Source organism: Hermetia illucens, chromosome 6 (genome assembly GCF_905115235.1).
Source record: "Hermetia illucens chromosome 6, iHerIll2.2.curated.20191125, whole genome shotgun sequence".
Taxonomy (NCBI): domain Eukaryota; kingdom Metazoa; phylum Arthropoda; class Insecta; order Diptera; family Stratiomyidae; genus Hermetia; species Hermetia illucens.
In genome coordinates, this window is record NC_051854.1 from 49,500,778 (window position 1) to 49,513,586 (window position 12,809).

At 46.1% G+C, this 12,809-nt stretch overlaps 1 protein-coding gene across 3 annotated transcripts in view; it reads left to right on the plus strand.

The window, feature by feature from the left end:
- The window catches only part of LOC119660349, a 585,741-nt gene that overhangs the window by 411,858 nt on the left and 161,074 nt on the right, over positions 1 to 12,809 (plus strand). The window lies entirely within an intron of this gene.

The following is a 12,809-nucleotide window of genomic DNA, read 5'->3' on the forward strand; positions in this document are numbered from 1 at the left end:
AATATCTATAGTAGAAAAAGAAGACGAGGGAGACCCTGTCTGTACTGAAGTATATTGTAAGAATTTAAAATGAGTAAATGCGGCAGACGACATTACCATAAGAGCGATCAGCTTACTATCAAAGATTACGAAGGGGTGGATTGACCGTGTGAGTTTGAGTTCGCTCTTCGTCAGCCTCTCGATCTCTTCTAATCCAGGCTGGGTCATGGACGTTGGTATTTTTCTATGTGCTTATCCCACTGCTGTAGGCTTATCACGGGCATATCGTTGAGGGTAGGGTCAATTAAGCCGAGGAAAATGTAGTGCCATTGAAAATTTAGCAGAATAAACTAGCAATAAATGAGACGGGTCCATGATGGAGCTCTACGAGAATATAAACAGGAGATATGTTGTGCTTCCAAAATATACATATGTACGCATATATGTAAATATATTTTCTAGTTAAAAGCGGATTAGAATTCAGTTATAAATGCCCTAAGGCTGGTGAACAACAACCAATCCTTTCCATCCGAACCTCACTCAATTATCCACAAAATACCATCAATGCAGCCTTCCGTAAAACACAATGCAGTTGAATAAAATATAGTCATCAAAATTTTACTGCTACGACGAATTAATAATAGAAAAGCCCGCGAGGAAAACACAAACAAATAGAAAACTTTTCCTGACGCTTAGAACTACTCACAAACTAGATATTTTTAACGGACTGTTGACACGCAAGGAGAGTGTTCGCAGGCCATATATAGCTGAATACAAATACCACGTGCGTAGCATAGTCACACTAGTATCCATACATAGGTACTAACATACTTCTCTATTGTATGAAATATGGTATGTAGTCCTGTTCGAAAATCTGCGACCTTTTTCGTTTTGCGTTTGGAAAACTGCCAGGAGGTCAATTAAGTAATTACAGCCCTCGATGTGAATAATTTGTGTGTCTGTCTGTATCGCAGTCCTCCGTGACTGCTCCCGTCGTTGGCTCTTGGCTATAACAATGCAACATAAAGCAGAATTTGCTGAAGGGGGGCTACCAATCAAGGCGTTTGTGCTGTATTTTTAATTAGTGAGCTTACCAAATGTATCAACAAACATCGTTTGTAATTACGACCCCTTTTGTAATGGAAGCTTCTTGCATAATAAGCCATCAAGATTACGAAGAACATGTCATAAACACGCAACCGACTATTGTCGTCCTAAAAGATTGGTCTTCATTCTAGAGTTCCGATGAAAAGATCCGTTTACTTCTTATCAGAGATGCTTTGCAAATATATTTCGGATAAATCCTTGACACAATTCAGATATTCGAAGAGTTAGCTACATGAAAATTTACATGACTCGTTGCACGCAAAATTTTACCTGGAAAGGGTTGGATTCTTGTCGGTAAAGCTACAGCCGGACAATCAGAAGGCTGACTGGCAGACTAAGGGGCGGGTGGGCGGGCTGTCAAAACTGTCAAATTTCTGTCACAAACAAACTGACTCTCGCATGGTTGAATTTTTGAATAGATATCCAGCAAAGGCCCACAAATACAGGACAAATATTGTCAGAAGGCTAGGTTGAAGATAAAAGGCTGTCAGAAGGCTGCAAAAAAGCACGTAAAATTCGCATATTAAAAAGTACTTTGACAATTCGCATTTATATCTTCCACGTTGTTCACGATATTTTAAAATTATTGGATAAACTGTATGCCAGGCGATTAACAAAAAATATTCAGTAACTTTTTCGCTGCCACAGACATTTTAACTTCTAAACAAATCGGCATATCGGAAGCTGGCGCTTCGGGTATAGAGCTTTGTTTTCATTTTATATGAGAAACTTTCTACGCACATTTTTCCATTCATATATGGTCATGAACCCAAAATATTCCCTCATATTTTTTCAAAATACAGGATATACCTACATATTATAGACATTGGTATTATGCGTAAACAAACAAACATTGCGTATTACCGAATATTATGTGGAGTTGTCAAATTTCCCATCAGGCGCGTACCTTCGTGCGGATAAAGGAATGCTCGGCGAATGTGTCATGGGCATGCACATGCACGCATCCCGAGATGTGCGTGTATAGGCATGCTTATGCGCAGGCCAGGTAGGTGGGAAGTAAACGCTCACCCGTGGATAAAAATTGGCTATGGGAAGGATACCCAGAAAATAAACCAAATATGGCGGAGGAGAAAAGTATTTTTTTTACGGTGCTGGTCTTCGGAAACCCAGTGCCGCCGGTTTTTGGGGAGTGAGCAAGCGGGCTCCTGGCCGTCGATATCCAACGACCGCAGTGCCTCAGTTGTGGGAAACTTGGCTACTGTGGCATCTAATGCTACAAAAGATAATGGTGGAGTGGAAATTAGGTCCACACCGGATCCTTTTAGAAGGAGTTCGAAGCTTGGGAGATCACCTCCGATGACAATGGTTCCCTTTGGTAGTCGAGATTCGTCGGGGGACTCTGAAAGAAACATGAATAGTCCCTCGATCGACATCAGTCCTTGTGGTGCAAGGCGCGAAAGTAAACGGGAACATACCGGAATGACGTTTGTTACACTCGGGGAACGAATAAATGAACTGTGCGAGTTCATTAAGGAAAGGCGGAATATACACCAAAATATTCGAGCCTTGATAAGAGGCATTAAATTATCTTATATCAAGGCACTCGAAGAAAAGAATTCCCAAGCGTCAGGTGGCGAGGTCACAAGGGAAACACAGGCGACGCCTCCCCAAAATAAGGCAGGCGCGAAAACGGGAAAACGGACTAGAGACGGTACCAGTGAACCTCTAGGACCACAGCAAGTCCCGAAGAAGAAAAAAGCCTCTTCACCAAAGAAGGCGGAGCCAGCGAGAGTACCCGCGAAAGTCGGTAATCTCACGATTGCAGCCACAACATCTGCAAAAGTGGAAAAAACCAACGCTCGGAGGCCCGAACAATGGATTCAGGTGAGCAAGAAGAGGAAAAAGGACAAAAAGAAGCTTCCCCCGGAAATAATAATTATTTCCAAGAAGGGAAATATGTCCAATACCGACATCCTCCGAAAAGTCAAATCAGACCCCGAACGCAGAGAGGGAGGGATCTGATGCTGAAATTAAGTAGATCCGCCGACAAGTCGGCCGATAAACTTTGGCGGCAAGGTGGAAAAGGTATTAGGAGAGGAAGCTGAGGTAAGAGTTCGGAAGCAGGAGATAGTGGTTGAATGTAAGGACCGAGATGAGGTCACCTCACGGGAGGACATCTGTGCCGCGCTAAAGCAACAGTTCAACCTTAGCGATATAGACCAGAGTGCCATAAAAAGGATGAAGAAGGCATATGGCGGCACACAGACCGCTATTATTAGTTTGTCGGGCAAGGTAAGAATAAGTTGGGTCGTGTGCAGGCACAGGGAGCAAATATCTCTAAAGAGATGCTTCAAATGCCTCGATTTGGCCATTTTGCGGCGGCATGCACTAGCCAGTATGATAGGTCGACAAGTTGAACCGCCCAGGCATATGAGATTGATACAAATCAATCTCAATTACTGAGGGGCAACTCAGGACTTGCTCTTTCAAACCATCCGAGAGTCGAATGTGGATGTCGCGGTAAATTTGCGAGCTGTACATAAACCACGGCAGTACAACTTGGACGGACGCAATCTGAGCGTGCGGAACCGAGGCCATTCAGGAAGTAATGTCCCCCCGGCAGACGGTTTTATAAGGGCGAAAGTCAACGGTGTCCATATTTACAGCTGCTACACTCCTCCTAGTGCAACCTTAGCACAATATGAGGAGATGTTAGACAGTCTGGTCTTGGACGCTAGAGACCGCAGTCCTAAAATCATTGCGGGCGATTTCAATACGTGGGCCCTGGAGTGGGGAAGCCGATCGACAAACACCAGAGGTCAAATTCTGTTGGAGTCTTTTGCACCATCGGGTTCGATCGTTGACCTGACATTTGTTACCGCTTCACTGGTGAGGGAGGTGGCTTAGCAAGTGAGTGAGCACTACATCCGCATTGTTATCTGGGGAAGCAGTCAACGACGCTCTGAAAATGGGAAGGCTAAGGCGGTTGGCTGGTCTATCGGAGCTTTCGACGAGGAGACATTTCTGGCGACATTGGAGGGAGCCCATGATCCGGATGGAACAGCGGTGGAAAGGGTCACACAGCTGTCTCAGCGTGTAACCGAAGCATGCGACGCTACGATGCCATGACGACGTTTGCACCACGGCAAGAGGCCAAATTACTGGTGGAACACGGAGATCGCTGCCTTGAAATCCTCTTGTCTCCGAGCGAGGAGACTTTCCCACAGGACAAGGGGAAGGCCGGAGCGCCAGGAGCGTGAGGAAGACTGGGGGATCTGCGAAGCAACCTTAAGAAGGCCATACGGAGAAACCAGCGGGAATGCTACCAGAAGCTCTGCATGGAAGCTAATACGAATCCGTGGGGTACAGCCTACCAAGTTGTAATGAACAAGATCCGCGGGCAAAAATCACTTCAAGTGACATGCCCATGGCTCTTGTTGCAAATAATTAAAACTCTTTCCCCGCAGCAAGAGCCGGATGAAAGTGAACCCCAACTAGCAGCTCAGCAGGATGTCTTCTCCATCCCTGATGTTACCCAAGAGGAACTTCGGGAAATCTGCGGACGTACTGAGGATATCAAGGCTCCGGGATTGGAACAAGGCTCCAAAGGTGGCGTTCAAGGCCAGACCAAGGTGGTTTGCAAGCACATTCGAATCGTGCATGGGGAAAGGAGTATTTCCCGCCCAGTGGAAGAGGCAAAAGCTGGTGTTGCTACCGAAGTCTCAAAAACCACCCGATGTGCCCTCTTCATATCGACCTATTTGTCTCTTAGACACCATGGGTAAGATGTTGGAGAGGGTGATATACAACAGACTATTCCCGTTCATCGAGCTAGCGGGTGGTCTTTCAGAGCGGCAATTTGGGTTTCGGCGAGCCCGTTCTACGGTCGATGCAGTAGCAAAGGTCGTGAAATTGGCTCGAAATACAACGGCCATGGGTAAATGCTGTGATCTGGTAACGCTGGACGTCAAAAATGCTTTTAACTCAGACAACTGGGGTTGGATTAAAGGCGCTTTGGCCAAACTGGGTGTTCCTAGTTACTTGGCTCGGCTAATCGAGAGTTACCTTTCGGACAGACTTCTTTGGTACGAGATGGACGACAGAACGAAAGAGTACATTGTGACAGTAGGTGTGCTTCAAGGTTCTGTATTGGGACCACTGCTGTGGAACATAATGTACGACGGAGTGCTTGGCCTACGCGTGCCGGAGGAGGCAACGCTGATTGGTTTTGCGGATGACCTGGCGGTAGTTGCAATTGCAAAGCATCCCGAGAATGTGGAGCTTTATGCAAATGAAGTCGTTCATACCATCAAGTCACGGTTACGAATGGCCAAGCTAGACCTGGCGGACGAAAAGACGGAGGCGGTCCTCATTATCAACCGTAGAAAGAACAACACTGTTAACATCCGGGCTGGTAATCGTGAGGTCGTCTCAAAATCAATTTTCAAATACCTGGGGGTGATGATCGATGCCAAGCTGTTTCAAGGGACACTTGGATTATGTGCGAGAGAAGGCAGCAAATACTAGCTCATCCCTTGCAAAGATGTACAAGATGTGCAATGTACAAATATATCTATCTGAATTAGGCATTACATAGAACCTCCGAATCATAGTGGGAATTCTCACTGGTCATTGTCGGCTCCACTACCACCTAGGGAAGCTAGGGATATCTACGGACACTGCCTGCAGGTTCTGTGAGGAGGAGGACGAAACCTCTATGCACGTCCTGGGACAGTGTCCAGCACTTGTGCAAAGTAGGTCGATACATCTGGGAGAACACTTAATACCAGATGCAAAGCTGAAACTTCTGGAAGTGGGGAACATACTAAAGTTCCTAACGGTTACTGGCCTGCTTGAGATACTATGATCAACGGGTACACTATAACCAGTAAAAGGGGCACAATAGTTCTTCAAGGACGCGGTGCGACTTTCCCTTAACAAAATAATAATAATAGGCATTACCCCGACGCTTCATTTACATATACATATGATTACATACATATGTCCGTCTTGAATAATTGATATTGATATATATCCCCCTCCCCTCGAGAGACGCTCCAAAGTTCGGTGTCACAATGAACGATGACTGTTGGCAGATACGTCCTTGTGCCGACGGGGAGAAGATTGATAAGGTTATGTTGCCCAGCCGTCGTTGCTGAAGCACGCGTGCTTGCATAGGCAATACGCTGCGTCGATGTCTCATGCGACTCGTTGATGTAGTTCGAGTAGATCGTCCCGATCTAGTTTCTTTTGATAAAAAGCAGGAACAGGAACCACTGTTTACTTTGTTATAGATTCAGGACTGCGCCGACTATGGAAATCGTCGATAGCATTATTATTATTCTGTTAGGCGAAAGTCGCACCGCGTCCTTAAAGAACTATTGGGCCCCTTTTACAGGTTATAGTGTACCTATTGATCATAGTGTCTCAAGCGGGCCTATAACCGTCAGGAACTTCAGTATGTTCCATACTTTCAAAACTTTTAGCTTTGTATCTGATATTAAGGGTTCTCCCAGATGCCTCGACCTACTTTGCACAAGTGCCGGACACTGTCCCAGAACGTATATAGAGGTTTCGTCATACTCGTCACAAAACCTGCAGGCAGTGTCCGTAGATATCCCTAGCAATGACCAGTGAGAATTCCCACTATTCGGATTCGGAGGTTCTTTTTGGTGAGGTTTAAGCAATCCTTTGTGCGCATGGGATCATATCCCCCAATAAGCACCCTAGACTGCTCCATCCCTGAGCCCGCCCAGCATAGTTCCCTCAACCGTTTCTCTTCATTTCTCAGAGTCATAGCCATGAAACCGTTTCCGATTCCACAGAAAGGTTCTGACCCATATAAAGGCGTCCCTGGTCCCTTCTTGGCTAGTTAGTCCGTTGCCTCGCTGCGTTCCAACCCAGTATGGCCTGGAATCCAAAGCATCCAGACCTTGTTGGACGAGCCGAGTGTATTCAGTCTCTCAAGGCATTCCCACACCAGTTTAGAGTTCACCTAGTTGAACCATAGTTCCTTGATCGCTGCTTGACTATCAGTGAGAATAGCTATGATCTGCCCCCTGTAGTTCCTTTGCAGATTAAAAGAGCGCATTTGTCTATGTAAATTTCCGCTTGGAATATGCTAGTGTGCCCGCCCATTGGCTCAAAGTATATTTTCCTTGGACCAATGACACCGCCACCCGTTGCCTCTGCTGTGAAGGATCCGCCAATGTACCAAGTAATCAGTTGCTGGTTTAAGCCGTATGTCGCAGCCACGCTCTACCAGTTTGCCTTGTTACACCAACGTGTTTCAAACTTCTTACCGAAGTGAAACCTCGTTGTCATGTTATCCCTTGGTATCAGTAATTCGGGATACCGCCTAGAAAGAATATCAATCTTCCTTCGATTTAGGCAGCTCCTCGCCTCACTGGTACTACCGGCCAGCCTGAATATTGCCCTGCTTGTCTGCATCTGTATGTGCAGATGGAGAGGGATTAATCCCAGAAGGACCTCCAGGGATGCCGATGGGCATGCACTCATTGCCCCACTGATACACACGTAAACCAGCCTTTAGAGCTTATGTAATTCCCTGGCTTGTGTGCTGAGTTCGGTTCTCCATAGATAGCCTTACTATTTCAGTATATATCCAAAGTAGTATCTTCAGGCTGCAACTCCATTTTTTTCGGCGATAGTAAGTCTCAAAGGGCATTGGCCTGGAAATGCAGGAATAGTACGGTATCGGCTAGATTGTTTCTGCACCCTTTGAAGGCATCCTCGGCTTCTGTCGAGCGGGGCTTGCAGCGTAGCGGCGTTGTGGACGAAAGATCGATAAAAGTAAATGGTCCCGACGAATTGTCGGAGGTCCATGACGGTGGCCGGTTTCTTGAATTTACGGATTTTATCTACCCCAGACTCCAGCTCGTTCACACCGAAAACGCATTTATAAACGTTGATGACTATGCCAAACTTCGTGAGACGTTCGCAAGTGCTCCATATACTCTTTGTTCGACTCTGTTATAACCAATATAGACATGAACGACAAAAGCAACAGTCCTTACAAGACCTCGTCCATAAAATGTTGAAAAGTTTGCGCCGCTTTTCGGAGACCGAAGGTTGTCGCCGTAAACTCAAACAGACTGAACGGTATAGTGACCGCCGTTTTGGGACATCGCTTTCGGCGACGGATGTTTGATGGCAGACCTTCAACAAGTCGATTTTGAAAAACACATGTTTGCCAGCAATATTCATGGTGACATCCTCGATGTGTCGGGTATTTGTCCGGGGAGGTCACAGCATTTAGACGACAATATACTCCGCACGAGCGCCAGGAACCGCCTTTCTTTAGCAAGAGGTGTAGGGGGTTTGCCCAAGAACTTGTGGAAGGTCGGCAGTAACCTTTGCTTATCATGAGCTGGAACTCCTCATTTGCAACTTTTAACTTTTTAGGGTTAAGCCTGCTAGCGCGGTGGGTGAGCTGACGTTCGTGATGCAGTGTCGTGTGCCGTGAGTAGGGGCAGCTATGATTAACGCAGGGTTCGTGGGCTCTGGAAAATTCTTCAATAACGCCGAGTACGGGGAGGTCCTGCTGACAGTCGATACAGTCCGGTGGACATTTTGACTGACCATACCGAATGCGGAGGCGTGTGTGGCAGGGTCCAAGAGTTTCTGGTTTTTATATCGACGACTAGTCCAAAATGCTTGATAAAATCGGCGCCTAGGATAGAGTGCGACACCTTGGCGATGCAAAACCGCCAGCGGACTAGATGCGTGGGGCGTAGTGATAATGTGAAAATTTTATTATCATGCGTGCTGAAGGGGTTGCGTTGGCTGCAAACAACTTGTACGAGGACGCCTTCTGGGCATTACGTGCGAAGGAGGCTAGAACGACGGAAACATCTAGCCCTGTATCCACTGGGAGCTTCTCCGGGCGATTCCTTGAGGAAGCACTAGTTGTTGCCTGCTCGGCTACGTTTTCCGGCTGCCACTTCGGAAATCAACACGGTGAGCGGCGTTGCCAAACCGTCTGTGAAAATAGCAAGCTTGGTTGCTAACCTCAATTGCAAGGCGGGGGCACTTGCCGTGAGGAACCGTACGTGCTACAATTTGATGAGGTGCGCAGGCGGGATGGCGCGCTGATGCGGCTTATTCCCAACTGCAGCTTTTGAATCTCCTTCGCCAAGGAGTCAATCTCGGGAACGCGCTGCGAGTTAGTTTCGTTTTGAATGCTCAATATGCCGTCCGACACGGAGACTCTGGCGACGCGATCTGCGGTGATAGCTAACCTCTCCAGGTCATCCTGGTCGTTAGCGGCTACGAATGCGCGAATGCGGGGCGGGAGGCGGTGTAACCACAGCAATTTCACTAGAGACTTTGGCGCGGATCTCCAGGTGGTGCACGGTAGGTGACGCAGAAATTGCGCCAACGCTGATTGTCCAGCTCCAGATCGAAAAGGGGTTGACGCGTCCTCTCCTCTTCGGTGATGCCAAACATGGTGAGAAGCCTTTCCTTAAGCACCTGGTGTCCACCACGTGGGCCAGAATTGGCATACCTAGCTCGGCTACAACTTTGTCGAATCGCGCTGCGTTGCTCGTAGCAGGAATGTTTCGGAATTGCGTGTCGACACGTACAAACCACAGATCTGGCTAGCTTTGTCAGAAGGGGAGTAGCTTAAGGGCAATTGCGTTTACCTCAGCAAGAGCGGCTACGGCACTTAAAACAGCGTGAGCCTGGCCTTCGCTGGCGTCGTAGAAATTGCTATTCGGCATTCTTAAATGCAAATCTACTTTAGCGGGGTCACCAAATATGCTCTCGAGTCCTTAGGTATGGCATACACCAGTTTTTCAGCACGCACACAACGGTTTTATTTAAGCGAAAAGAAATTAATGAAATTGTAGGTTAGGTGTTAACCGGATGGCTTCTTCAGTTCGACAGGTCAATACGTGCAACGCTGCCAAACATCTTGCGTCCCTGGGGGTGAGCGCGAAACCCTCGGGTCGGTACAACCTCATACACGTTTTAGAATGCATGAAATTCACATAAAATATAAAAGTTTCTCCTTCTATAACTTTGTTAATAATAGTTGGATTCCCTTCAAACTTCCCAAAATCATGCCTTATATTATCCCTTATGTTACTGCCTGCTGAATTTTGTACTTCTAGCATGAACTTAAGGGAACTTCCGACTTAATTTTTTTATGCTGCTATACTATTATTAACTTTATTTGTGTAGATATCGAAACGGGATGTATTTTGAGACCTAGATTTCGTTTAGACCACAGTGGCGTGATTTTTTTCAGATTTTTCGTTGGGATAGGTTGTAAGAACGGGACCTGTTACAATTTTTGATGGTCATATTTTGAGTCCTCCCTCCGCTACGTTTCACGACCAGGTGAATTATGGGAAGTTTCGAAAAGCACAGATTGAGCTCTTTCATTTGATACCCCACATTCTGTAAAAAAAATGTTGCACTCTCCTTTCGCATGTATGGGGAGCACCCCTTAAACTTAACACAAAATGGCGCCACTTACTGTATGTAAAGGGATCCACAGACCACACACTTCCACTAACTTTCGTGACAATCGGTCTAGCCGTTTCTGAATAAATTTGGTTGTGATCGGCAGAGTGATAGATGGACAGACAGACATCGACGCGATTCTAAAAAGGATTTTGTTTCACAAAAAACCAAAACAAATGTTGATGGCAGGAACCCACAAGCATTATCTGACGTTTCATTGGGCGTTCCCGGCAGGATTTTAGTAGAGCTCAGAAAAGATGATGGCGGGCAAATTTTAAATAGGAGATCGAGAAATCCGGACTAGTAATGGTGTCAGAATCGACGCAAAATCGAGCGACCCTCCCCATCGAAAAATTTTCACAGAACTTTATAAGAAATTCCATGAGACCGAAATTCCCTGCTTATCGCAAGAGACGACTAAAAGGGGCAGAAATTCGTAGGCTAGCAATCTGCAAATTTTTAAATTTTGGTGCGACCAAAACTTCAACAACCCCTCAGATCGGGACTGGCCTCACGACTACGAACTTTGGCTATAGAAAACCGACTATAATTGGTTTCTGGAATGTGTGCACTCCTCGAAAACGGTAGCAAGAGTCCTCAAAATGTACGGTTTCTCCAACCAAATAAACTGGACATTCTGGGCCTAAACGGAGCAAGATGTTAGCACTCTTCTCTTCTCCCTCTTGCGGCAATGTGCGTTTGTACTCTGGGAAGCCAAATGGTAACAGACTCGAATCCGTTATCGTATTGTTTCTGAGGACTACCACAAGATTCACTCTGAGCTGGGACTCTTTTCTTCTGACAGACTTCACCACGGCTCTTAACCGCATCACTTCCAGTAAAGCTTGCTCTTGTCGATAAAAAAGCTTGTCGCCGTGAAATTCGGATAAGACTGATCTCCTAAGCGAAAGAGAAATTATTTCGCCCATGAATGAAACTCAAACGGAGTAAAGCCGTACCCCTGAAGTTACTGCAGATCTGCTGCTTCTACTCGTACGGAAATCTTGGGAATCAAAAATCGTTCCCAGAGAGTGGAACAAGGGGATGATCGTTACGAGGATTCGCCCACATTGTGAGAGTGACAACTAAAGGGATACCTGTCTACCAGACAATATCTGTTTGCCCTCTCATCAGGTCACGGACCTTGGCTCTGGATTTCGAAAGAAAGGCAAGTAGAGTAGGACTGAAAACAAACACCAACAAAATCAAGGTTCTCCCTCTGACGGATCACCGTACCCTCCCTACCTGCATTAATGGGCATCGATCAATTTGAGCATGATTTCTGCAGACGGTGGTACCAAATTGGGTGTTGGCCTGTGCATTAACAACGCAAAACCATTTTCATTGCCTTGTCTAAAATAAAGTTGAAACTGTGTCACTATATGGGAGTAGCACATGGAAGGTGAGCCCCATTGTTACTCCAAAGGTCCAGGCCTTCCTCAATACCTGTCTGAATCGTACCACCGGAGTACGCTGGCCTGGTACTATCTCAAACCGAGAACTGTGATCGGAAGGCGAAAGTGGCAGTGGATAAATCATACATTATGAAGGGGTGACAACTGCATTGCTGGCTAAACCATGCAGTGGAATCCACTCTCCCAAGATGGTCGACGAGTGGGTCGTGCTACGGGCCCTGGTGCAGAATAGTGGAGAAAGAGTGCAGACGTCTCAGGAAATCATAAGGGGAGCATTTAGGTATGGTTAACGCCCTTTGCCCTACTAAGAGGTAAATGGCAACTAAATAAAATTGGTGAAGTTATTCCATCAGTTACTCTTCTAATTTTAACTGCAGCTTCCAAGCAGGGTTCAATCCAATCTAATCTGCAAGCCCATCAAGCGGATACGCATAAAAGGACCTTAGGTAAAAACAAGAAAATTCATACCTTCTGTGACCCCTTGGCTGAAATTTAAAGTAGATTGTAAAATTAATTTAAGGCGTCAACACAAGGGATGGCGGGATTGACTATTACCCAACTAGAAACTAGCACTTCCCGGTTTACCTATGCAAATTTGGGTCCGATGCATATAGAGCCGGCAAGGTGCCACAGAAAAGTTGGAGGATGGATAGCTGCTTAACGTGAAAAACGTAGAGATTGATGGGAGAGAAGTCAGATTTGGTAACCAGGGAGCAACTTGACCAACCCAACTATCGGGTTTACGCGAAATATGAACTGGAGTGTACACATTAGTGATGGCATAAAACTTTATCCTTACCTTAATAGAAGAAAAAGAATCAACTGTCCTTACCTGTAAAAAGAGAAAAACAACAA